This window comes from Hibiscus syriacus, unplaced genomic scaffold (genome assembly GCF_006381635.1).
Source record: "Hibiscus syriacus cultivar Baekdansim isolate YM2019G1 unplaced genomic scaffold, ASM638163v2 tig00111612_pilon, whole genome shotgun sequence".
Classification (NCBI taxonomy): Eukaryota; Viridiplantae; Streptophyta; class Magnoliopsida; order Malvales; family Malvaceae; genus Hibiscus; species Hibiscus syriacus.
Window position 1 is genome coordinate 5,394 of NW_024063133.1, and position 27,160 is coordinate 32,553.

General features: G+C 32.0%; 1 long non-coding RNA gene and 3 pseudogenes across 4 annotated transcripts; 3 read left to right on the plus strand and 1 right to left on the minus strand.

Annotated features, from left to right (window-relative positions):
- Nucleotides 1–3,592: 3,592 nt before the first annotated feature.
- LOC120165751 lies at nt 3,593–6,589 on the plus strand (annotated as a pseudogene).
- Nucleotides 6,590–10,901: 4,312 nt separating this feature from the next.
- LOC120165750 lies at nt 10,902–12,090 on the minus strand (annotated as a pseudogene).
- Nucleotides 12,091–15,690: 3,600 nt separating this feature from the next.
- Nucleotides 15,691–19,152, plus strand: LOC120165752 (annotated as a pseudogene).
- Nucleotides 19,153–19,984: 832 nt separating this feature from the next.
- LOC120165753 lies at nt 19,985–21,574 on the plus strand. 4 transcript variants are annotated; one of them, XR_005519855.1, is made up of 5 exons: nt 19,985–20,115; nt 20,440–20,479; nt 20,609–20,682; nt 20,773–21,184; nt 21,264–21,574. It is a non-coding gene; the product is annotated as an uncharacterized LOC120165753 (long non-coding RNA). The 4 variants fall into 4 exon arrangements; XR_005519854.1 differs by lacking the exon at nt 19,985–20,115 and having other exon boundaries at nt 20,126–20,479; nt 20,773–20,998; nt 21,102–21,184; XR_005519853.1 differs by lacking the exon at nt 19,985–20,115 and having other exon boundaries at nt 20,124–20,479.
- Nucleotides 21,575–27,160: the final 5,586 nt, after the last annotated feature.

Consider the following 27,160-nt stretch of genomic DNA (forward strand, 5'->3'; position numbering starts at 1 on the left):
TATTTAAAATATGTTATGTAAAAATTTAATATAATTTTTAGTTCAAGATTTTTTTGTTACTGTAATAATTTTTTGGGGAAGGAAAACAAACATTATTTTAGAGAGAGATAATTTAAAAGGATAAGATTTATCTATTATCAATAAGATAGAGGAGAACAAAGATTTTTGTATTATTAGTGAAATAGGTGAGAATGACAGTCTATAATTTTGACGAATGGTTACCACTGATAACGCATATTATTATTACTTGGAGAAAATCTTTATAAATTGAACATAAAAAATATTTAAAAAAACATTTATTGATATAATAATAATATTTCCATAAATCAAAATAATCGCTCTAAAAAAACAAAAGATGGATTGAAGAAGTTGAAAAAGGGTGCAATCTCATCCCTACGTGCTCAAATAACCAAAATTAGGGACCATATATCCTTATCTTCGTTGCATCTAATACATGCAAAGTAGCTTTCTATTTGTCAAAATTATAACCAATGTTCATTCCATGTCCGTTTCATAGGAACTTAAACAATGAAATATGAAGATACACAAAGACTTGGTCCCAAATCTGTTTTAATTTTGAACCAAAAGAAAATGGTTATAACCTTAATTAGTTGAAATTAGATCATCTCGTTTTTGGAAGGCTTCACTTAAATATTTAAACGAGTTAATTGTATCACATGTCCTCTAATTATGATCTTATTCTAAATTAGTCTATAAACTTTTAAACATTCTAATTTCCTCCTTATTATATGGCATCATTTTAAATTAGTCCTCAAACTTTTGAACATTTCAATTACATCCCAAAAGTTTAAGGATCAATTTAAAGTAGGGATTATAATTTGGGGACATATGATGTAAGTAACTCTATTTAAATCATATTAAGTTTGACAAACATGATTTTTTTTAGTTTAGGGTGAATATAATATAATATTTGTTTAAATACACTCGACCATTTAACATTGAACACTTATACTCTTATACACGTAGTACTCGAACCTGAGACCTCAAGAGATAACAATAATCCCTTAACCACATAGATCGCGAGGTTCATGCAATTATTCCTTTCTTGAATTAAAAGTATTGTAGCGATTAATTTATACAAGTAGTACTAGTTAAGATTTTTCCATTAAGGGTATTTTATTTTATTTTATTATTAAAATGGATTGGAGAATTCAGACATTTTTTAGTCTCTATTTCTAATTTTGAATTACTAATATTTCAACAATTAAATTATTTGCTTTTAACGCAAAAATGGAAATTCCTCTAAATTAAACCTCCAGAAAAAAAAATCCAAGTACACACGATAGGCTTTTGAGGACGAGGAATAATTCCATTTGCCGAACACGTAGAATGTACTCTCGTGGACAAATCGCATGCCCAAAGGTATAATTTGATCAATTTATTCCGACTTAATTCAAATCAAATATGAATAGTTTTTTTAATTATATGTTGCTTCGATTCAACTCAAATATAATTCATTATACTTTTATTTAAATTTATTTCATTTAATAAATAAATCTTCATATGTAATTATATTTTTATAGTTTATTATTATTTATTTAAATGAATAATAATATGAATGATTTGGACCTGGATTTGAAAATCTTTTTAAAACGGGCTTGGACCCGATTCTGCCCGGGCATGGACACCTAACTCTGGAATTCGAATAAAATGAGAAGGCACCAATGAAGAGTTAGAATCGCATGCATTCATGAATAGGATACAGATGCCTTTTTTTTAGCAAAAATATCAACGGTATTTAAGGGAAAGACATTCTCCTTACGTTTCATCCTTCCATGTCATCCTTCCAGGTCATCCTTCCAGGTCATCCTTCCCTTCGTATTCTCCGTAAGAAAGGTTGCAGTTGATGGTTGATTTTCTGGACAAATTTAACCATCATGCAATTCAGTAACTGTAACGTAAGGTGAATTTAAGTTGAATTTCTAAGCAGCTGGACCTAATTAAATTATTACCACTTTTTTCACCTTTCTTTCCAAATTTGTTACACAAACTTAGGTTGTATGTCAAGGGACTTGTCCCATCTAAAAACATCATAAGTAGTAAAGCAAACGGGTATAATTTCACAGATTTCGCACCGTATCCATTCTAATTGGGGCGGGAATGGGTATAATTTTAGTAGGTAGTGGGCATGTGTGAATTTAGAAAGTGGCACCCGTCACGTCGCGGGTAGTGGACGGATTTTATGTTTCTTAATGGACATGCTTGTTTTATGTTTGTTGCTTATATATAATTTAAGGTTGCTGTCAGGCGGATCTAGTCGGGTACGTCTCCAATTGGGTAGTGGGTGTGTAGATGGATTTGATAATATATCCGCGTGGACGGGTGTGAATTTGAAAAATTTTACCTATCATGGGTGATGGGCGGATGATGAATTTAAAAATATTAAGTAGATATAAGGATGAGGAAAGAGGTATCCGCACCCGACCCTCCCGTTTACCATCCCTAATCATAAGTTGTGGATTATCCAACTTATTGGATAATTTTATTATACGGTACTTTAAGTTATGGTTAATTAAAAATTATTTTAATTAAAAATATTATCATGTTTAATTTAAAAAAATTAAAAATTATAATATTTTTTTGTACAATCAAAAAAATTTATCATAAAATTTAGGATTTACAACCGAAAATATTATTTAAAAGATAATATTTTTGATTATAAACTAAAATGTTATAAAAAAATATCATACTGTAATTTGTTAAATCTAAAAAGTTATTTTGTTTAATTTAAAACTTACGTTATTGGTAATTTTTTTTTAATTAAAACTGATTTTTATTGTCTTTAACTTTATGTGAACCAGTTGTAATTAATTTTTCTATCTAATTATTGAATAATTTAGTAAAATATAATATTAAGTTTTAGAAATTTAAAATTTGATATTAAAAATAAAATAAAATAATATATTCATAGAAATTTATAATATTTAGTTTAATTTAATAATCACAAAAGATAATAAATCAATAAATATGTGCCACATAAAAAATGACTGTCATTTTTCCCATATGTATGGAGTAAGGGGAGGTAAGATAGTAGGCTACCCCCAACACCAGGTTGAGAACAGCTTCCGTAAGAGACCTCCGAATTATGAAATACCCTCCGTGAGACTCGATCCCACGACTTCAAGATTAAAAATATTGTGCTCTACCAACTGAGCTGGATGGTCACCCCAAATATGTGCCACATAGAAAACAACAAAATCGCGCATTATCTTTGTTGACGGAAATAACCTCACCTTTAAATTTTATTGACATCGATTGCCTCTATACGCCTACATTAAAATTTAAATGGTCAACAGACCGGGGCTATACCGTCATTTCAATCAGTTTGTCGTATTATACTTTTCGCCCACTTTTCTTTAATATATAGTCCATTTATATATATTTTATTAGTTGAGAAGCTCTCAGCCGTCTCACCTTATAGCTTTAAGAAAACACCCGAAATATATAAATTTAATTAACATTATATTTTTAATTTTAATTTTGAAGACATATCTCGAAGAAGACTCGGTTCTTCTTTTATCAGAGTAGATCTGTATAAATCTCTCCTTTTTATTGGATTCTTGGATATAAGATGGATTTTTGAACTGGTAAGACTCCTTTTCTGGGTTTTAGTCTAACTTCATTATTATCGCTTACTTAAAATGGAGCTTGTTTTGATATATCTATGTAGTGTAATTAGTGGGTTGATCACATGCAGTGAAACTTATTTTTTTGAACTTTCCCTTTTAGCTGTTTTCTTTTAATTTTGATTTGGTCAGAATCAGATCTCTTATCTACTTCTACTGTCGGTAATTTTTCATATTATCTTTTTAAAACTTATTTTAGTTGCTAGTTATCAGTATGAAAGATCTGCTGCAAGATCCTTTTCAAATTTTAATCATAATATAGTGTGTGTGTGTGTGTGTTTTTTATATAAAAAAATTTAGCTTTATTGATATTTATGCTTTTGATTAAACACTATGTTTTGGTTATTGGTAAAATATGTTGTAAATTTTAACTATTTGTTTTGGTGACATGTTCTTGATAAACTCTGATTTGGTGGCCTTTGCTCAGTTGCTGTTGTTTCTTAGAGAATCCCAAGTGGATTTATCATTTATTCTGTTCTAATTTATTTCGTTTTTTTTTCTCGAATAATATCTTTTGGAATATTTGATCATATATATGAAACTAATCTTTCTCCAGATGTTGATTCTAATGGTTGCCTTCTCTTTTTCTTTTTAATCTCAGTCGGATTCTTACCAAATGAAAGCATGTGCTATGGATGGGAGCGGTTAAACCGGAAGTCGACTCCGATAACATCAAATTCTTCTTTTGAAGATAGCAGGCATCCTAGTGTAGATGAATCACTTAAGTGTAGTGACTGAAGATACTTTGCAAGTTTGCTTGAGCTTGCTGCTAATAATGATGTTCAGGGCTTTAAACGATCGATTGAGCATGATCCTTCCAGTGTTGATGAGGTTGGGTTCTGGTATGGTCGTCAAAAAGGGTCGAAACAGATGGTCAATGAGGAGAGAACTCCGTTGATGGTTGCTTCTATGTACGGTAGCATCAATGTTATTAAGCTGATCCTTTCGTCTTCTGATGCTGATGTTAACCGTGTGTGTGGAAGTGACAAAGCACTGCCCTTCATTGTGCTGCATCCGGTGGGGCTGTTAATGTTATCGATGTTGTGAAGCTGCTTTTAGCTGCCGGTGCTGATGCAAATATTGTTGACGCCAATGGTCATTTGCCTGTTGATGTTATTGTTGTTCCTCCAAAGCTTCGAGATGTGAAATTAACTCTTGAAGAACTCCTTGCGACCGAGAGTTACAGTTTCGATATGAATTCAAGGGTGTCGGCCATAGCAAATTCTGACTCCCCTCTTCAATTGCCTTTGCGGGAAAACGGGTCATTGTCATCTGGTTCGGATTCCCCAAAGAAGTCGAGGCCTAGTGATGCTCATATTTCTTCGGCATCAGAGAAGAAAGAATACCCTATTGATCCATCTCTTCCAGACGTCAAGAACAGCATCTATTCAACCGATGAATTTCGAATGTATTCATTCAAGGTGCGGCCTTGTTCACGTGCCTACTCCCATGATTGGACCGAGTGCCCGTTTGTTCACCCTGGGGAGAACGCCCGAAGAAGGGATCCTAGGAAGTTCCATTACAGTTGTGTTCCTTGCCCAGATTTCCGCAAGGGGGTATGTAGGCGAGGAGATATGTGTGAATATGCTCATGGTGTTTTTGAATGCTGGCTACACCCTGCTCAGTATCGGACCCGGTTGTGCAAGGATGGTACCAGTTGTGCTAGGAGAGTATGCTTCTTTGCTCATATGCCCGAGGAACTCCGACCTCTGTATGTCTCCACTGGTTCGGCTGTTCCATCTCCTCGATCGAGTACTTCGGGTGCTGCAGCTATGGATTTTGCTGCCACCATGAGTCTCTTGCCTGGATCACCTTCATCTGTATCTGTTATGTCTCCGTCACCATTTACTCCACCATGTCGCCCTCCGTGAACGGCATGTCTCATTCTAATGTTGGCTGGCCACAACCTAATATTCCAGCGCTGCATCTTCCCGGTAGCAATCTTCAATCTAGTCGGCTGCGATCTTCTCTTAATGCGAGAGACATTCAAGCCGAAGACTTCAACTTGCTGCCTGATTTTGATGTGCAGCAACATCAGCTGATAAATGAGTTATCCGGCCTTACTCAACCACCGATGAGTTCAAGTTCTTTTAACCGATCTGGTCGAATGAAGACCCTGACCCGTCAAACCTTGATGATCTCTTTTCTGCTGAGAGCTCCTCCCCACGGTACTTGGATCAAGCTATGGCTGCAGCTGTTTTGTCTCCGACCCATAAGTCTACCGTCCTCAATCAATTTCAGCAACAGCAAAACATGCAATCACCTATAAATACAAATTTTTCTCCTAAAAATATTGAGTATCCTCTCTTGCAGGCTTCTCTATCTGGTAGGATGTCCCCTCGAAATGTTGTACCTATCTCACCGATGAGTTCACGGTTTCGTTGTTAGTTCAACGGGAGAAGCAGCAACAATTTCACAGCCTAAGCTCTAGAGAGCTTGGCTTAAGCTCTAGAGAGCTTGGCTCTGGCTCTACTGCCATTGTTGGTTCCCCCCCTGTTGATTCATGGTCAAAATGGGGATCCTCCAATGGGAAGCCGGACTGGCTGTAAATGCCGATGGGTTAGGCAAGCATCACAGGTCCTCCTCGTTTGAGCTCGGTAACAGAGACGAGCTGATTTTCCGTGGGTTCAATCCCTTGTAAAAGAATCTCCCTCTGAGATCAAAGAGGAAATAACGGCACCGGTCCCAGGTGAGGGTTCTAGCATGACCTCAGATCCAGTTGATAATGCTGTGTTGGGTGCTTGGCTTAAGCAAATGCAGCTCGATCAACTTGTGGCTCAGCCAAACTGAAACAGGTTTCATTGAGCCCTCATGAGGTAGAGAAGAAAAAAAGGTTTTGGTAAATAACATTTGTTTTCTTTTTCGGATTTTCGGATTCAGCTGGTGATTGAATGTTCAAGGTAAAGAAGGAAAGATGGTGAAGGCGAAGAGATTGAGGTCAGATTTAGAATGGAAACTTCAATTTCCACCATTTATTATCATTATTATTATTACAACAACAAAATTAGAAGAGGTCGAGGACAATCTTCGTCTTGTGTTTTAAAAAAGTATGAGCCGGATTAGGTTTTCTTTGTTCTTCAGATATTGCTGCTATTTCGAAATTTTATGATGAAGATGATGTAACATTCAACTAAATTTATTGCTTAATTCCTATTCCTACATATTATTCTTTAATTTGAAGAGTATTATTATTTTCCATTTTCTCTACTTTCATTGCATGTAGATGTAGCGAGGAAGAGCATCTCGTATATATGTTTTTCCAAGTTATAACATTAAGGATATTATGAAATAATGAAAACATGCAAAATTTTATAACTAATAAAACAAATGTTTTATAAATACAAAACTTAAATCCTACACGTATATTTTTCTATTTTATACTTTTAATTTTAAATTAAAATTAACAAAAATTATATTAATTTTGATATAATTTGACAGAAAATTTTACTTTTATAATATAATTTTATACTTTAAAAGTCCTATAAAAATATATATTAAAAATCGTAATATAAAATCAATAAAAAGATTGGTGGTTGAGTTGGTAAGCATTATGGGGTTTAAGTTTATATAGTAAATGGAAATGGTGTTGTTGAGTGTTAACTGCCAAATTAAGCAATAAATGTCATTTAATATGCATAATACATATGGTTTGATGATTGAGACGCATAAATCTATATGCATAAAATATTGAATTAGTTAAATTATCATATAATTTCGGTGATAAAAACAAATATTTTTCTTGCACTTCACATCGTTTAGAATATTTTTAAGTAAATGGCTAAAATTTCAAAAGATTATTTTAGGAATAACACTCCTTTATCTAATGAAAGATGAAAATACATCTTATAAAAAACGATTTTTAGAAAAAATGTTTTACGAAGCACACTTTCGTTTTACATGGCATAATCGATCTGAAAATGAGAAAAATATGTTTTACAAAATGTGTCTTTCTTAAATTATATTTTTTTTTTCAATTTAAATTATTGATTTAAGATTTTGTGGTCGGATGGTTTTAAGATTTTGAGTTTAGGGTTATTATTTCCAAGAGTTTGTTTTGTTGTTTTTAGGATGGTATATTGAGAGAGTTTTGTTGTGTGAGATAATAATTTAAGGTTTAATGTTTAGTTTTTAAGATGAATTATGTTGTTTAAATATAATGAAGTTCTTATACATAAAGTACAAAATGATAAGAAATAATCGATGGTTATGGTTCGAGATTGCGAGGTGCTAAAAGAGAATTCTTTTTATATATGATATAAGTTTATACAATATTCATATTATTTAGATTGTTCGATTTTTTAAAAAAACTATATAAATATGAATCTTAGTAAAAAAGTAGTAAAAATAAACAAATTTCCCTTTTTAATTTACTTTTTTACAACCAGATCATAAAATAACAATATTATTTAAAAAAAATTCAAATTATATTAGCGATGTCATAAAGTAAAATGACCAATTATTATCTCACTATATATCATTATTTCAAGATGTATTTTCATAAATTGTCATTAAAATTATTGATAAATAAAGTCAAAGTACGTATAAATAAAGCTAATATCTCCGTAAAATTCGATATAAATTAATCAATCAATAAATCATCAATTCGAAAACAACACTTCCATCGTCATATGTATATAAAAACAAAATTAGCTAAGTAAGCTTGGGGTATATTCTTATGTACCGATCAATCTCATATATTAATGTAAAGAGTAGTTGAAGATTTGTAAAATTTAGGCTAAAATCTAAAAGAGAGATCATGAACTAAAATTAAACAATTAACCAAAATTGTATCGTTTTATTGCAATAAAAAAACAATATTGATTGCAACAAAAAGAATATAAATTTGGAGAATTACTTGATTTTAGTTCATAATTTCTCTTTTAGATTTTAATCTAATTTTTACAAAACTTCAACTACTCCTTAATCAAATTTTGATAGGGATATAAAACTATTAAATAGTTATACCAATGGGTAAAGTACACAAATGATCCCTCGACTATAAGATATTTTTTATTGAGTCTCTCGACTATTAAAAGTTACAAACTAGTCTACCGACTATAGGGAGTTACTTTGTCGAGTCCCATGACTATTAAAAGTTACAAAACGACCACCCGACTATTCATTTTGTTCTAGATTTGTCTTTTTCCGTTGAAAAAATATCTATCGTTTAAGCTGGATGTTAACATACTGAATGAGATATGATAATCTTTTGAGATTATGAGATCATATTTTATCATATCTCAGTCAACAAGTTAACATTTATCTCATACTACTGTTAATTTTTTAACGAGTTTGAAACATAATGAATAGTCGAATGACCATTTTGTAACTTTTAATAGTTGAGGGTAGGGGTGTGCAAAATTACCCGACCCGGTTGACCCGACCCGCCGACCCGTCGACCCGGATCTAAAAAAACCGGGTAATTCTCTATAAAAAATTACCCGGCCGAGTCGGGTACCCGGCCCGACATTTCCCGGGTTGGGCCCGGGTCACAAAATCTAGTTTTTCCGGGTACCCGGGGTTAGTTTTTATTTTTTTATTTTTTTTATATATAATTATATAAAATATAATGAATTATTTATATTATGACTATTATATTTGTATTTTGAACTTTTAAATTTTATGTTCGGATATTAGAGTATGTAATTCGAAGTTTCGAACATTTAAATTTGTGTATATATTTTTTAAAATTAATAATTTGAAAATAAAAAAATTAAAAACCGGGTATCGGGTACCCGATTACCGGGTACCCGCATCCGGGTCGGGACACGGGCCGAGAAATCATCGACCCGGAAGTTCCGGGTACCCGGATTTACACACCCCTAGTTGAGGGACTCAACAAAGAAACTCTACATAGTCGAAAGACAATTTTATGACTTAATAGTCAAGGGGCTCAACAAAGTAGTATCCTATAGTTAGAGGACCATTTGTGTACTTTACCTTTCTTTTTCCCTATATTTTTTTATTGATATTCTATATCTTTGAATACATAATCAATATTATAAATAAAATTAAAAAGTGATTTATTAATTTGTATTAGCACACAAAAATTGTTTTATGTCAAATTATATTAAATTAATATGAATGTAATTACTATTTATTTTAATTTCAAACATTGATGAAAAATTAAAACCTTGTAAATCAAACAATTTAGGGTAAATCTTGACCTTTTTTTTTCTTTCTATTTATTGGAGAAAAATATTTGTGGGTGGCGACTAAGGCACCGAAAGGGTGGCGACTAAGGCACCGAAAGTTGAAGACTTTTGATTCACTTTTCTATTATTTCGTTAAAGGCTATAAAGGAAAGAGGAAAAAATAATTAATGTAAAATTTCAAAGGAGATTATGTCTCCTTTCTAACTTTATACTTCTTAATGGCTTATATGTCATCCATTCAAATCATTTTTTTTTCTCCTTTGATTTTTTTTTCAATAAGGATATTACCACACTGCACATCCAATGAAAATTCAGGGCCTAAATGTGACATTAACCCTTATTAATATGATAAATAGGTCACCCTCTTTATCTTTTATATTTTGACATAATGAAAAGTTATCTTTGATGTTTGCATAAATTGTCACTTTGATATCTATATTTTCTTTTAAGTATTTTAATTTTTAATATTTCAGTTTTCGATTAAAGTACTCCTTATTGAAAGACAACCGATAGTTGACTAACGGTCTACACATATCACTGACGTAATATTTTCATATGTAGTTTATTACTGACATGATATCATTATAGGTGATGTGATATATATTAAATCATCATTATGAATAATGCGATACATGTTACATCAACAATTAAATACAAGTAAAATTACCACGTCAATAGTATGTGTTAACCATAGTCAACTAAGGATTTTCTTCCAATTTTGAGTATTTTGATTAAAACAATTGAAACGTTAGAAATAAAATGCTCAAAGAAAAAAAATAAGGGCCAAAATAATTGTTTATACAAATATTGGGGTACTTTTATTATTATTCCTTTTCTTTCCTATCATCATGCAAAGAAGAGGAATATTATTCATTGTTCATTGTGCATTTTTCCATTGTTTCCTTGTCCACATAACCTTACTTTTAGTCAATTCAGTCATGGAAAGACAATAGTCCTCAAACCCCACATTTTTTTTATAAAAAAATGGAAAATAATACTCATCAATTCAAATTGAAGAATAATAAGTCCTAAGCTATAAAATCTTTATGGAAATATGTGTACCAATGAAGCTATTTGAAACATGAATTAAGCAAAAACTTTAGTTGAATGTTACATCATCTTGTTCTAACTGTGTTGTTGTAATAATACTGATACTAAATGGTGAAAATTGAAGTTCCAGTTCTAAAACTGACCTCAATCTGTTAAAAGAACTTGAACTCATCGACGGCTGAGAAAGGCCGGATAACTCATTCATCTGTTGATGTTGCTGCATATCAAACTCAGGCATCAAGTTGAAGTCTTCGGCTTGAATGCCTCTCGTATTAAGAGAAGATCGCAGCCGACTAGATTGAAGGTTGCTTCCAGGAAGATGCAGCGCTGGAACATTAGGTTGTGGCCAGCCAACATTAGAATGAGACATGCCGTTCATGGAAGGCGACATGGGTGGAGTAAACGGTGATGGAGACATAAATGATACAGATGAAGGTGATCCAGGCAAGAGACTCATGGCTGCAGCAAAATCCATAGCTGTAGCACCTGAAGTACTTGATCGAGGAGATGGAACAGCCGAACCAGTGGAGACATACAGAGGTCGGAGTTCCTCGGGCATATGAGCAAAGAAGCAGACTCTCCTATCACATTCAGTACCATCCTTGCACAACCGGGTCCTATACTGAGCAGGGTGTAGCCAGCATTCGAAAACACCATGAGCATATTTCACACATATCTCCGCGCCTACATGCCCCCTTGCGAAAATCGGGGCAAGGAACACAACTGTAATGGAAATTCCTAGGATCCCTTCTTCGAGCATTCTCCCCAGGATGAACAAACGGTCACTCAGTCCAATCATGGGAGTAGGCACGTGAACAAGGCCGCAACTTGAATATATGCTATTCTTGATGTCTGGAAGAGATGGATCAATCGGGTATTCTCTTTTCTCCGACACAGAAGAAAAAGGAGCATCACCAGGCCTTGACTTCATTGGGGAATCCGAACCAGATGGCAAAGACCCCATTTTCCTGCAAAGGCAAAAGAGGAGAGGGGGGGTTTGCAACGGATGTCACCCTTGAATTCTGATCAAACCCGGAACTCTCGGTTGCAAGGAGTTCTTCAAGAGTTAATTTCGCATCTGGAAGCTTTGAAGGAACGAAGATAACGTCAACAGGAAAATGACCATTCACAGCAGCCATATTCACATCGGCACCAGCCGCTAAAAGCAGCTTCACAACATCAATAACATTAACAGCCCCACCGGATGCAGCACAATGAAGGGCAGTGCTTTTGTCCATGAATAAGCAAAATTTAAAAGTTAGTGATGAAATTAAAAATATTTTATATTTAGATGATCAAAGTAAAGTTATGTTAAAAGTTGGTGACTAAATAATGTATTTTACTCTACAATTACTTGTATAATTGAATTGGTTTATGAAAAAAACTGAGGATAATGAGGAAAAGAAGTATGAAAAATACAGATTAATATCATAACACGATAATAATGTGTTATCCATCAATATCTAATGAAGATTTATTTGAATATTTGATGTTTCTATTTATGAAAAAAGGAAAACATAATTAAGGAATATTGCTACAAATTTGTCACATGTGCTCCATATTAATATCTTATAGAACGACTAAGCAAAGAATTTTATTGCTATAATATTAATAATTTGAAATTAAACTGTTTTAAAAAATTTATTAATTCATTAACCGACTAAATAATTTTATCCAAATCGTGGATCCGATTTTCTAATCGCTGCCCTTTTATCTATTTGGTACCTTTGGGTAGAGCTGAGTATATGAACTAAGGTCCGCGGACTACCCGTATAATCTGCGGCCCGTGTGGGTTTTGGGCCTCAAAAAATAAAACTCGTTTAAATTACGAGTTTATTAGTCCAGGCCGTTAAACCTGCAAGTTTAATGGGTATACCCGCGGGTAGCTCGCGGGTAGTCCGCTTAATTTAATTATTTTTTTCAATTTATTTTATATTTTACGGAAGACAATTCACGTTTTATGTGCATTTTTTTAGCCATAACCTAATTCACGTTTTATGTGCATTGAAATCTGAAGCTCAATTCACATTTTAATTTGATGATATCCAATTTTGAAGTTTAAAAGTGTTAATTATACATACGGTAACGTAATATGATAACATAAGTAAAAATGTTTCTATCTTTTTATATACGTATTTACCATTTATAATTAATATCATCAATATATATATAAATAAGGCATAAAACGTTTATTATACTCCAATAATTAATCATAAGAAAAACTATATACATATATGTTAAAAAACAGAAAAAAAACAAATCAAAGTATTAAACCATATATAAATATAATAATTAAATTAAAAAAGTAAAGTAACATAATATGTAAATATGTAAATAATATATAAAACTTGAGGTAATGATAAAATATATACATAAAAATTGGAGTGTAAAATTAAAATAATAAATTATATTTGAGGATTATATTGTCAAAAGTAGGTAGAGTCCTTACACGATTAACACATTAAAATTTGTCATGATTTTCTTAAATTCCTAAAATACGTTATTTTGTGTGACTTATATTATATACACGCCGTTATAAAATTTTAGTAACTATAACTTCATTTTTTTATTTACCTACTCTGTCGTTTCTCTCTATCTCCCCAACTTCTCTTTTTTTTCCACATAAACAATAACAACTAAACGGGTAGTTAGCGGGTTAAATGGACGGGTCACGAGCTTTAGAATTCAAGATCGTTTATTATTACGGATTTTTTTAAACTGTTCCATTTAAGTCCGCACCGTCAAAACCCACAGACTAAACGAGCGGATAACCCGTATACCCAACTCTACATATGGGGCGGCTGCCAAAGTTTTTATTTAATTATTCACCTAATAATTAATTATATTTGTTAAGTCAAAATATTATTTAACGAGGTTTGGAGTTGGCCACATCTGCAATAACAAATTATTTATTGAGCAAACATCCAAAACAATTAGAATTGTGAATGTATTGACCAAAACTTATTTCAGTAACAACATTTTACTAATATTCTTATTTAATAATGTAATTGGAAAAAAACATTCTTTGAAAAATTTATCTAAAAATGCATTCACATCAAAAGAATGGATCATTGAATCTAAACTATCCAAATTTTAAATTATTTTTTAAGATTATAAATAAAATGATTTATTAATTGAATTATATATTATATAAAATATCTAAAAGAATAAAAATATGGGCTCATGCATGCATTTATCATCGGATTATTACTATTTTTTAAAACAATTTTTCTGATAAGAAAATATCTGATAAATCAATTGCTTAATTGATTTTATAAGCGGATGAAACTTAAGATGAACAACCATGATAATATTTCATTTTAAATTTAAAAAATATGACATAAATTTGTTCCATTCTATTTGTAAAATTAAATAAGACAGAAAAATTATTAAAACTTTTAAAAATTTAAAATAATGATTTTATATTTTCATTTTAAATTTTATTTAAGTTCATCTTTTTGTAAAATAGTTAATTCAAGTTCACTTAAGTTATTTATATTTTTTCCAAAAATATTTTTATTTAATATATATATATTTGAAATCTTTAAACATAAACAAACATAAATATCCGTTTAAGTGTTATATGCTGGAAATGAAATGACATGTTACATAAAAATAAGAAGATTTTTAGATGAAACTTGAACCTTAATTATTGTATTTTAAATTCAACTTATATTTTATGTGCATCTATTTTTTTTCTGTACTTTATAAATTTATATACTTCAAAGATTCTATACTAATTGAAGAAGTTTTAAATTTAAATAAATAATTCGAGTACAAATCAAACGATTTTAGTGGTTAAAAAAATAATTATTGTATTTAGATGTTTTGAATTCAAGCACAATAGAGATAATTGGTCATTCATTATAAAATGATTAAGAATCTATTGAACAAATAATATATTATAATTATCTCAAATTAATAAAATAATAATTTATTTTTTTGAACAATATAATAATTTAATTTTTTAAAATACGAACTAAAAACATATTGTTTATTGAAAATTTGCCACGTGTTGGTGCTCCACGCCTTTTTTCCCCTTTCATTTGTGATTTGAATCTACAATTAACCAAAATTGATAAGGTCTTTGAAGTCCGCCCTTCGTACACTTAAAAGAGTTCATTAGGATTGGCGGACTCCATTTCACTTAAATCCCAGTTCAATTCCTCTTCTCGCGCCCGCCCGCGCTTTCACCGGCACCTCCGGTCACATCCCCTACTTTTACTCACCTAACCGGTCACCTCTCAACCTTTCCACTTCCTCAACCGGTTCTCGGTTGCCTTACACTTTAGTAAAAAAGCATTTTCCCCCTACTTTCCCCCCTATTGACACCAAATGAGGTGTCAGAATCTTATGGGTTTATAAAAAAGGATACATGCCTTCAACAGAAAGTCAAGGGTATTTAAGGAAAATTGAAATTCCTTACGTTTCTGAAGCCAATGAAAAGCTGCCAACTCAGCTATTCCTTGGTATTTTCCCGTAAGTGATGTTGCAGCCGATAATTACTTTGTTTCGAAAATTTAACATCATGTAAGGTGAATTTAAGTCGAATTTCTAAGCAATTTGACCGGAAGACATTGTTAAATTATAACACAAAACTTAGGTCGTCTGTCTAGTTAAAACATCATAACCCAATAAAACTACCCCCACGTCGAGAAGAGAAAAATCTCCATGACGAGAATAACCCTACCATTAATTTTTAATGACATATTTTCCTTTATGGAAACGTGGCGCTACAATTTGATTGGTCAACAAACAGGGGGAATAACGTCATTTTAATTTTTTTTCTATTAGTCAGTCCACTTCAATTTTATAAAAAAAAAGAGCAGTAACATAGGAAATGGAGATGAGAAGCTGTTTATTTTCTCAGAACTCTCACCTTCTCACTTAAAAAATACCCATGAAAACAAAAAATCTAATTTAGATTATTATTATTATTTTTTCATTTTGGAAGATAAATCTGAAAGACTCAGTTCATTTCCCTAGATCTATGGAATATTGACTTGGTAAGGCTTTTTATTTGGGTTTTAGTTTAACTTCATTTTAGCTGAAAATTTTGTCTTGGTTTCTCCTGAATCCGATCTTTATCTGCCTCTATTCTCACTGTTTCATATGTTTGTTTTTTTTAAAGTTATTTTAGTTTGATGTTAATCATTGAAAGATTTGTTGCAAGATCCTTTATATTTAAATGATAATAGATAGTGAGTGTTTAATTTCTTTTCAAACAAAAAAAAATATATTTTTACTAATGTTCATGCTTTTGATATTTTTGCTTATTTACTGGGAAATTTTTTGAATGAAAGTTAAGGAAGAAAATGGAAGAGAGTCTATCTTTTTGTTCATGATTTTCTGATATTAATTTAACTTTCATTTCTCTAAATTTTTTAATAAACCCTACGTTTTGTTGTTTGTACTTATATTTGAAAGCGTAGGAAAATATGTTGTACTTTTATTTTCTTCCAAACTTATGATGATCTATCGTGTTTGTTAAGTACCTTCATATTAAATTCGCTTTTGTTCTAAATATATTTTTAATTTTCCACTATATATTTTGGTTGACATGTTCTTGATAATTACTGACTTGGCTTACGCTGTTGTTTTCTTATAATCCAGTAATATCTTATGGGATATTTGATGATATGTATATATATATAAATATATGAAACTAACTTTATCCATATGTTGATTCTAATCTTTTAAAATCTCAGTTGGATTCTTATGAAATGAAAGCATGTGCTGTGGATCGAAGCGTTTAAATCTGAAGCTGTCTCCTATAACATCAAATTCTTTCTTTCAGAAGATAGCAGACATCCTAGTGTAGGTATGAATCTCTTGACTGTAGTGACTGAAGATACTTTTGCAAGCTTGCTTGAGCTTGCTGCTAACAACGATGTTGAGGGCTTTAAACGATGGATTGAGCATGATCCTTTCGGTGTTGATGAGGTTGGATTATGGTATGGTCGTCAAAAAGGGTCGAAACAGATGGTTAATGAGGAGAGAACTCCATTGATGGTTGCTTCTACGTATGGTAGCATTGATGTTATTAAGCTGATCCTTTCATCTTCGGATGCTGATGTTAACCGCGTGTGTGGTCGTGACAAAAGCACTGCCCTTCATTGTGCTGCCTCGGGTGGGGCTGTTAATGTTATTGATGTTGTGAAGCTGCTTTTAGTTGCCGGTGCTGATGTAAATATGGTTGATGCAAATGGTCATCTTCCTGTTGATGTTATTGTTCCTCCAAAGCTTCAAGCCGTGAAATTAACTCTTGAAGAACTCCTTGCAACGGAGAATTCCGGGATTGATCGGGATTCAAGGGTGTTAGTCGTTGAGAATTCAGGCTCCCCTCCTCTATCTCCATCGCAGGAAGATGGTTTATTGTCATCTGGTTCAGATTCCCCCATGAAGTCAAGGCCAAGTGATGTTCCTATTTCTTCAGCGTCGGAGAAGAAAGAATACACAATTGATCCATCTCTTCCAGACATCAAGAATAGCATCTATTCAACTGATGAGTTCCGAATGTATTCATTCAAGGTACGGCCTTGTTCACGTGCCTACTCCCATGATTGGACTGAGTGCCCATTTGTTCACCCTGGAGAGAATGCTCGAAGAAGGGATCCTAGGAAGTTCCATTACAGTTGTGTTCCTTGCCCTGATTTTCGCAAGGGGGCATGTAGGCGAGGAGATATGTGTGAATATGCTCATGGTGTTTTCGAATGCTGGCTACATCCTGCTCAGTATCGGACCCGGCTGTGCAAGGATGGTACAAGTTGTGCCAGGAGAGTCTGCTTCTTTGCTCACACGGCTGAGGAACTCCGGCCTCTTTATGTTTCCACTGGTTCAGCTGTTCCATCTCCTCGATCTAGTACTTCCGGTGCTACAGCTATGGATTTTGCTGCCGCCATGAGTCTCATGCCTGGATCACCTTCATCTGTGTCAGTTATGTCTCCGTCACCGTTCACTCCGCCCATGTCTCCCTCTATGAACGGCATGTCTCATTCTAATGTTGGCTGGCCACAACCTAATGTTCCGGCCCTGCATCTTCCTGGAAGCAACTTTCAATCTAGTCGGCTGAGATCTTCTCTTAATGCGAGAGACATTCAAGCTGAAGACTTCAACTTGCTGTCTGATTTTGATGTGCAGCAACATCAGTTGATGAACGAGTTATCTGGCCTTAATCAGCCATCAATGAGTTCAAGTTCTCTTAACCGATCTGGACGATTGACGACACTGACCCCATCAAATCTCGATGATATCTTTTCTGCTGAGAGCTCATCTCCTCGATACACTGACCAAGCAATAGCTGCTGGTGTTTTTTCTCCAACTCATAAGTCCGCTGTGCTTAATCAATTTCAGCAACAGCAGAACATGCTATCACCTATAAATACAAATTTTTCTCCTAAAAATATTGAGCACCCTCTCTTGCAGGCTTCTCTATCCGGTAGGATGTCTCCTCGAAATGTCGAACCTATCTCACCGATGAGCTCTCGGGTTTCAATGTTAGCTCAACGGGAGAAGCAGCAAGAATTTCGCAGCCTAAGCTCTAGGGAGCTTGGCTCCAGCTCGGCTGCCGTTGTTGGTTCCCCAGTTAATTCATGGTCAAAATGGGGATCCTCCAATGGGAAGCCAGACTGGGCTGTCAATGCCGATGGGCTAGGCAAGCATGGCAGGTCCTCATTTGAGCTCGGTAACAGAGACGAGCCTGTTTTATCATGGGTTCAATCCCTTGTAAAAGAATCTCCCACCGAGATCAAAGAAAAAATAACTGCACCGGTCTCGGGTGAGGGTTCTAGCATGAACTTGGATCCAGTCGATAATGCTGCATTAGGTGCCTGGCTCGAGCAAATGCAGCTTGATCAACTTGTGGCTCAGCAAAACTGAAACCAGTTTAGTTGAGCCCTCCTGAGGTAGAGAGACAACAAAAATGGTTTTGGTAAATAACATTCGATTTTTTCCCCGGATTATCGGATTTTCTTGGTGATTGAATGAAGGAAAAGGTAAAGCAGAAAAGAAGGTGAAGTCAAAGAGATGGAGGTTAGTTTTACAATGGAAACTTCAATTTTCACCATTTATTATCATTATTATTACAGCAAAACAGTTAGAAGAGGTTGGGGATAATCTGTCTTGATGTTTTAAAGAAATTATGAGCAGGTTCATGTGGAATTTCTTCAAATATTTCTAAATTTGATTCCCATTACCTGCTTTTTCAGTATGTATGATCCGTTGATGATGATGATGTAACATTCAACTAAAATTTTTATTTGCTTAATTCCTATTCCTAAAAGTTTCCTCGTATCTCCTCCTTAACGTGTGCCATTGTTGATCAATCTTTTTCTTTCTTATGACTTCTTACTAGGAATTTTTTTTATTAAATTAATCTATTTTCAAGGTTTTCATTTTTCCGTTAATTTTAAAAATTCGTTTTAAAGTTAAATAAATTTTTTGATTGAATCAAGTGCTAAACTCAAAAGAAAGATGAAAATTATATTCATTTGATGTAATTTGGCCTTAAAACAATCTTTAAAATAGAATGTTTTATTAATTATAGTATATAATTATACCTAAAAGTATATAGAATAATAAAAAATTACATTCAACAAAAAAAAAAACATTAAGATACGAAATAAAAAAGCTGTTCAAATGCAAAACTTACATCAAACCTCTTATTTTTCTTTTGGTTGGTGTGGAACTAGTGCTCTAGTTGACCAAGTATTGGAACATGTTTGGCCTTTGCCCAAAGAGTAAAATATAAAAATTCGTTTAAACCCGATTCATTTACACCCCTACATTTATATCTATTCATGAGCTATAAATAAATATAGCTCTATTCGTTTAAACTCGATACAAATACGATATTATAAATTTAAATGAATATGAATTGAACACAAACACATAAAAATAAGCAAATGAACATGAATATAGCTCTATTCGTTTAAACTCGATTCATTTACACCTTTATATTTATATCTATAAATTTAGCTAAAAATGGGATTTATGGGTCCATTTGTATGTCACTCTTGTTTCTGCAGCAGTTAGAATTGACTGTATTAGACAACTGTGATCGATTAACTGGTGTATAAATATTGATGAATGATCATTTTTTGCATGTTGTCAATTTAATGCTTTCCTTTCCTTTATTCCAGGCAGTTAGTTTTGTTGTCATTTTGCCGCTGTCCAAGAACACTTATAGAAGGATCAATAGGGTGGGTTTAGAGTTATTGTTGCTGGAAATAATATGGCTTGTTGATTGGTGAGCTGAAGTTAAGGTATTAGTTGTTCCTTTTATTTCCCTTTGTTTATATCATATGTTTTTGAATCATTGATTCCAAACCTTTTCCGAAGTTTCAAGGCCAAATTTGATGATCAAATGCCTAAATGCTTTGTACTTCCATTTCGGATTCTAAGCAATATTTACAGAGACAATGGTACCGGAAAACGAGTTGGTCGGTGCAGGGTCAAAGATGAAAGCTTGATGCGCAAGTAGTATTTTTGGGGTCCATAGGCTTAAAGATCAGTTCATTGTGGAGTCGTTCAATAGTTATGCAAGTAGTCCCCTGAAAGTTTTGATCTCTGAGATTTTGTATTTGCAGATTAAAATGTTCGCGGATCAGGAATGCATCAATTTAATGGGTACTAACATCGAATCTCCATTACTAAGGACACCTAGTTTTCACTCTTAGAATTGCATAGATAATGTGTATTGTTCAATCCTACTTGTTTTCAACGGTTTTCTTGCCTTGATATCTTAAACTTTTTCAGGTAAGGAACATGCCCCCCTCATATCCAATCATAGAAGCGATATCGATTGGTTAGTCGGATGGGTTTTGGCTCAGGTTCATAATTAATCTATTCCAACTTTTTCATTCTTTTTTCTCTTTAAAATTTTTCTTTGGCTAAGATACAATTAAATTCGCTTTTGACAGTTATCGGGTTGTCTTGGCAGTGTATTAGCTGTTATGAAGAAATCATTGAACCACTCATTTGGTGTTCGATATCGTTGGTCGTTTATCTTCCAGGATACAACAACTAGATTATCAACTACAGTAGCACAACAGTAGAGATCACAAACTATCATGGCCTTCGACTATCACCGGAAAATTAAGAAGAGAATATTTTTTCAAGAAAATAAAAGTTCTTGAATTTTGAGATGTGAATTATAATCTATTCTTATCATAATGCTTGAAGTAGTTCATTGCATTAAAATTTTCAACTCTATGTAACTTTTTGCATTTGTTTGATTCGTGATATGTAGGACAAGTTGTTGGACAAACATATGAGAATACTTTCAGCGACCAACCGTCGCATGACATCGGTCGGCCGATTCAGTCACTTTTGGTGAGATTCTTTCCATGTCAAATTAACCCAATTTTTGTTTTGAAGCTAAACTCAGAGTCCTAAAATGTATTGTTGACAGGTTATGGCGAGTTAGGCATGAGTTGTGGGATATGGGATAGTTAAGTTAGTTCAATGGTGTTCGGTTTTGTCATCATGGAAGGGCATTGCGTTTTCTGCAGTAGGGTTGGCCATAGTTACCATGCTCATGCAGATCTTGATTCTCTTCTCTCAGTCGGACCGTTCAAGCCCTGTTGAGGTTGCTTCTCGAAACCCTCAGAATTTGGACTCTGTACAGAAGCCATTACTGGCGTAAACCATTCTGTAAATTATCTTCTTATATTCGACACAAAGGCGAATCTACAGGGACAAGTAAACACCTTGGCCCTTCACTTCATTCAAACACTTAAATATACTAGTTATTATTTTAAATTATTATTTTTCTAATATTTTTCATATTCGTTTTATGATCTATAAAGAAAATTTATAATTATTATTCTCATCATCTATAAAATTTAAATTTAAAGAATATAAAATATTTTATCACTCCTCTCAAATCATGTTAATAAAAATAAATTATAAATCTAATATTTTTATCTAAATTTCCTCAACTATTAAGGGAAATTCTGAATTTTAAAGAATAACTCATTTCTTAACAACATACGTACACTGATTTTACCGAGATTTCTACATAAGATGTAAAGGCCATTAACGGTTTTTTACAAGAATCCCTTCGTACTTTTAATAATAATCATAAAAAAAAGTCTAATAAAAATATTAGTAATTATCAAAATAATGATAAATTTTAGGTCCTAAAATGTTTAATATTCTAATTCAAGTTTTTATTTGACTTTATTATAATGATTATTTTTAATTATATATAGATTCAATTTTTATTTAATGTCGTGTTTTAATCTTGTATGTATTTATAATTATTGAATGTATTGATTATAATTGTCTTTGTAATAGTAATTGTTATTTTAATTTCATATATGTATTTGTTTTAAGCCTTAAGAAAGAAAATTATTCAGTGTGATGAGCCTTTTCTTCCACCATTAACACCCTTCAGTCATCTTGAACTCTTGTTCTCTTCTTTCTCTCTTTTAATCTATAAAAACAATCCCCAAACTGTTCATAATTTTTAGTATCCATTTTGCATGAAACTCTTAATATCTTAGTTCAATAATAATTTTTAGAGCCGTGGATACAATTTTTTGAAAAAAAAAATTATATTATCGATTATCTTTATATTCATGAATTTCTTGAATATTGATTATAAATTTAATATTTTTGTTTAAAAATTATTATTACTAGTTATTTATATTAATTTTGAGTTTAACGTATTACATTTTCAAAGTAACAAATCATATTTAAGTTGCTTTTATTTTTAAGAAAAAAGATACTAATTATATATTAACTTTATGAAAACTTTCGTTTGCATAAGGAACCAGTTAATTACTGAAAATTATTTGATGTACTTTCTCTACTATAATTTTTTTTGTAATAATATTACATATAATCATGTTACAGTTATACATTAATTATTGATTTTTAATATATTTTTTTCAAAATTTGATCCATAATAAAAAATTGATAATTTTGTCCATAAAGGATTATGTATTCTATAAATGTCAAGACAAATCATAAATTATTCAAGTTCAATTCGGCCAATAGTCGATGAAATGAATTTGATTCGAGTTCAAATTTGATTCGAGTTCTTAACAAGAGTCTAGACGAATTATTTGGTGCTTGAATCAAAAAATAATATATTAACATTTTAATTTTTAGATTAAATTATTAGTAATATTAACATTTATTTGTTGTTTTTTAAAAAGAAATGTAGTAAAATGTTTTCATGTATTTAAGGTTAAAGTTTAAGCTTCAACCTAGTTAAGTCTTAGAATGTATCGAGTTCATTTTTATAAACTTGAATTGAGTTTTATTTTTTTATTTTGAGTTCGAATCGAACAATTAATAATTTTGAGCTTATGACGTTTTAAGTTAAAATTAAACTTAACTTTAATTTTTTAATTGAAAATGAACACAATAATACTCAAATTCAATTCATCTCATTTATAATGTCACGGTGCCTCCCCTCACAACTTTTATGGTCCAATAACTTTCTAAAATTCTTACAAATCTAAATATTAATTAATCCAATTTTTATCCTTCAAATTTGAGATTCAGTAGATTCTTATCTTTAAATTGTATAAGTAATCCTTTTTATGATTTTGTCATGAGACTATTAATTTAAATATAATATATTGGTGTGTGAGGATGATAGTGTAAGCAGCTTTGTTGAGAGAAAGGGATGGGCAAAACATTGTGGAACACAAAGCTGCAGCATCCATTCCTACCTCCCCTTACCCTATATATATATATATATATATCAACTATAGCATGAATCGACATTTCAATCAGAAATTCACCATTTCTCTGTCCCTCTCACCCAAACACCTTTCAACTACTGTATTTTATTTCCTTTTCTTCTCTTCTTCCAAACACTAGAGTAATTTGCTGATTCTTTATTTACAGATAGATCGAGAAGAACGATTAGAGCAGTAGGTCCTTTAAAAAATTTAATTATTATATATATTAGATATTTTTTATTAATAATTTATTCTCATATTATAAAATTTTAAAAATTTACATCCACCTATATAAAATGACATGTTTATAATAACGAAGCCCACAAACCATATTCAACTATATTCCTTTTCCGTCATTAAAGAGGAATTGGGGGTGGGGACAAGATTGAATGGATTTTGGCCTTCTCTTTTATTTCAGCACAGTTGTTGATATAAATACATGAATAATCCGTCCATGAAAGCTACAACACAGAGGTTTACCATTAATGTGTGTTGTTACTTGCATAATAATAACTGGGCCAACAGTATTAACCATATACTATTACATTTATCAACTTTCACTTTGCCGCCCACACAAGTTCCTATTGCCCCATTCTTCTTAACTCTCTCCATGCCTATCACTGTTCTTTTCTTTTTTCTTTTTATTTTTCTGCATTCTCATTTGTCATTACTTGCATTCCGCAGTATTTTTAGTCCATTAAATCAAAATAGTATCTTGTAATAATAATCTCCAAAAGTAGTAAATGGTATTAGGTGAGGCACACATAGGCAGTCATGGGGTACCTAAAATAATTATTACATAACCTAAACATTCTCCATTGTCTGTACTGTTTACTTCTTCTTACCAAGCAGCCCATTTGACAAACACATTGCCAATATTATCAAATATTTTATTAGGGATTTAATTATATTATATATATATATATATATATATATATATATATATATATATTTCTTTATGTTTACTTTTTTGTTCAGCTCTAACTTTATAGAAATTATTGTACTTTGTTTTAATTGAAAAAATATTAGTGTCCTTGTTGTCGTAACCGTGTGAGAATAAGCAAAGCAGTGATGGAGGGATATAATTTTACAGTCCTCCCTTCTAACAATAGAAAGATTGTCTTTTTCCTACAATTTTCTAGCTTCCTAGACGTCACGTGGAATTTTAGAGAAAAGCATTTTGGTCATGGATTTGATATTTTTAAGGAACTCCTTTTGATGGGATAATAGTTTGGGAAAAATGAATGGTATATGGTGTTGAAGAAACTATATTAAAAAATATGATGGAATGAATAGTGCAAGAGAGAAAAAGACTATATTATCTAATATATTTAGGAAGACATCTAGAAGATACGACGTCTTCTCATTTTGATATAGTCTAAACGCTAATCTTAGCAGAGTATCAACCCAAAAGATATTGTATCATTCAGACGTCTTCTAGAAAATGTTATGTGATTTGATCGTCCCTTATACACTGTTCATTTCATCTTAATTTGAGAAAATAATTTCTCCTACATTTCATATGAACCATTTTCTTCATCACATCATCATATAAGGAATTTTGCTCATTTTGAGCTTGTTAGATCCACTTTTATTACATCACTCTACACAACTACATGTGAAAGTGTTATCATTTGTACTCTTATAAAGGTCATGGGTTGCAAAATATCAAGTTATTGAAAGCTTAATAAGAGGTGAGAGAATTTTTTTTATAATTTCTTTTGGTTTTTTAAATACATATATAATTAATTTATATATCGAAACACGTTCTTCAAATAAAATTATAATATTCTTAAGACATCCATCTTTTATCTTTGTAAGTTAAGGCACAAACAAAGGTCTTGTTCCCCTAAACAGTGAAAAAAAAAAGCAAATGGAATTTTTATTTTTTTATTATGGAGTAACAAATGGTCATGCCTCACAAAATACATTGGGACGCAAACTTTACTTAATTGTTTATTATAAATTTTCCTCAATAGCCCATTGGGGTAGGCTAGGTTCTCTGAAAGAAGCAAATTGTTTGCTATTTAATATGAATGTATGATTATGTGTAAACAATATTCTCTTATTTATGGATGGAAAAAATATCAAAATAATATAGATATTATATTAAATTAAAAAAATATGAACACAAAATTGCTTATATAACAGTAATTATGGATTATAAGTAAAAAGCAGTTAATGCAAAGAATTATTAATAATAATAACAATAAACTCAATATAATACAATACAATACAATATAATTAATGGTTATTATAAAATCAGTATAATACAGTACACAATCGCTGAAAATGTCACTGCTTCTTTGTTTTTGAAAGAGTAACTCACTGCTTCAAAAACGCGAGAAGGGATATAATAAGAGAGAACGTAACGGCAACACCGGATACCGGCAGCGAGAAGGCATATCCGGTGTCCATTGACGGTGCAGGCGCCATTGCACTGTCCTGAGCTGATACAGTGCCGGCTACCAAGACCACAACGGCAACAAAGACAATCATAATTGCTTTAGAGAAGAAGATTTTCGTCATTTCTGAAAACTAACAAAGAAAGAATACAAATTTTTTAGAAGCAAAAAAGTAGAGCTACTCGGATTTTGTATGCAATTTGACATTTAAGGGTGTGAGGTTTCACATATATTAATAAGAATCATAAATGAAGTGGAGCCAGCTTCCGGACGAGAGGGCTTTGAACAGCTCAAAGTTGTGGGCGGTAGGTGCTTGATGAAATGGCTGAAAGAAATGGACGGCGGCCAGTTGGATGCAGACACGTAGCAAATGTTAGGGTTGTTTCAAGGTTTTGAAAAGCTTAATGTCGGTTAGGATGTTCTCTTTGTAAGAATGTGAAACCTTACCCAACGCCATGTGCCGTGTGCAGCATTTGTACACCATGGCAGCTACGCCCCCTAACCCTTCTTTTCAGTTCTCTTTTCCTTAATTTATTATATGGGTGCACGAAAGAAAAGAAAAAGGAAATTGAAGCACGTTATCGAAACGTGGTTCAGGTATTGAATTGGTTGTAAATTTAGAATATTTTAGTTAAATTATTAAAATATTAATAATTTAATAGTTGATAGTTGAAATTGATACTAAATTGAAGCTAAATTAATAGTAGATAGAAGATTCAACGATTAATAGTTAAAATCGATGTCAAATGAGTTGTTGATACCTTAAATGGAATTATACTAGTGGTTACCCAAAATTTATTTTGATAAAATTAATGTGAGGCATTTATTAAGAAAGGTTGGATCAAAGAAGTTGTTCACATTTTTTAGGAAGAAAACAAATGCACAAATTATCTTACAAACTTAATATAAAATTATTTTGATGATTTAATCTTACTACATAAATTACCTACTAGTTTAATTCACCTACTTCAGAAGGTTGCAAGCGGAATGGGACGTGTGTTATGAGGTTATAATTCTTTTAACTTTATTTGAAAAAACTCGATGAACGAAAAAATGGGGTTTTTGTACATAAACATTTCGTAACTACCTATTTTCCAAAGAGATCCAATAAAATAGAGACTTGAATCTCAAAAAAGGTTGAAAATGGGTTCGAAAACGGATATTTTTCCTCACTCCTTATTCTGGAAATGACGACCGGTATCAAT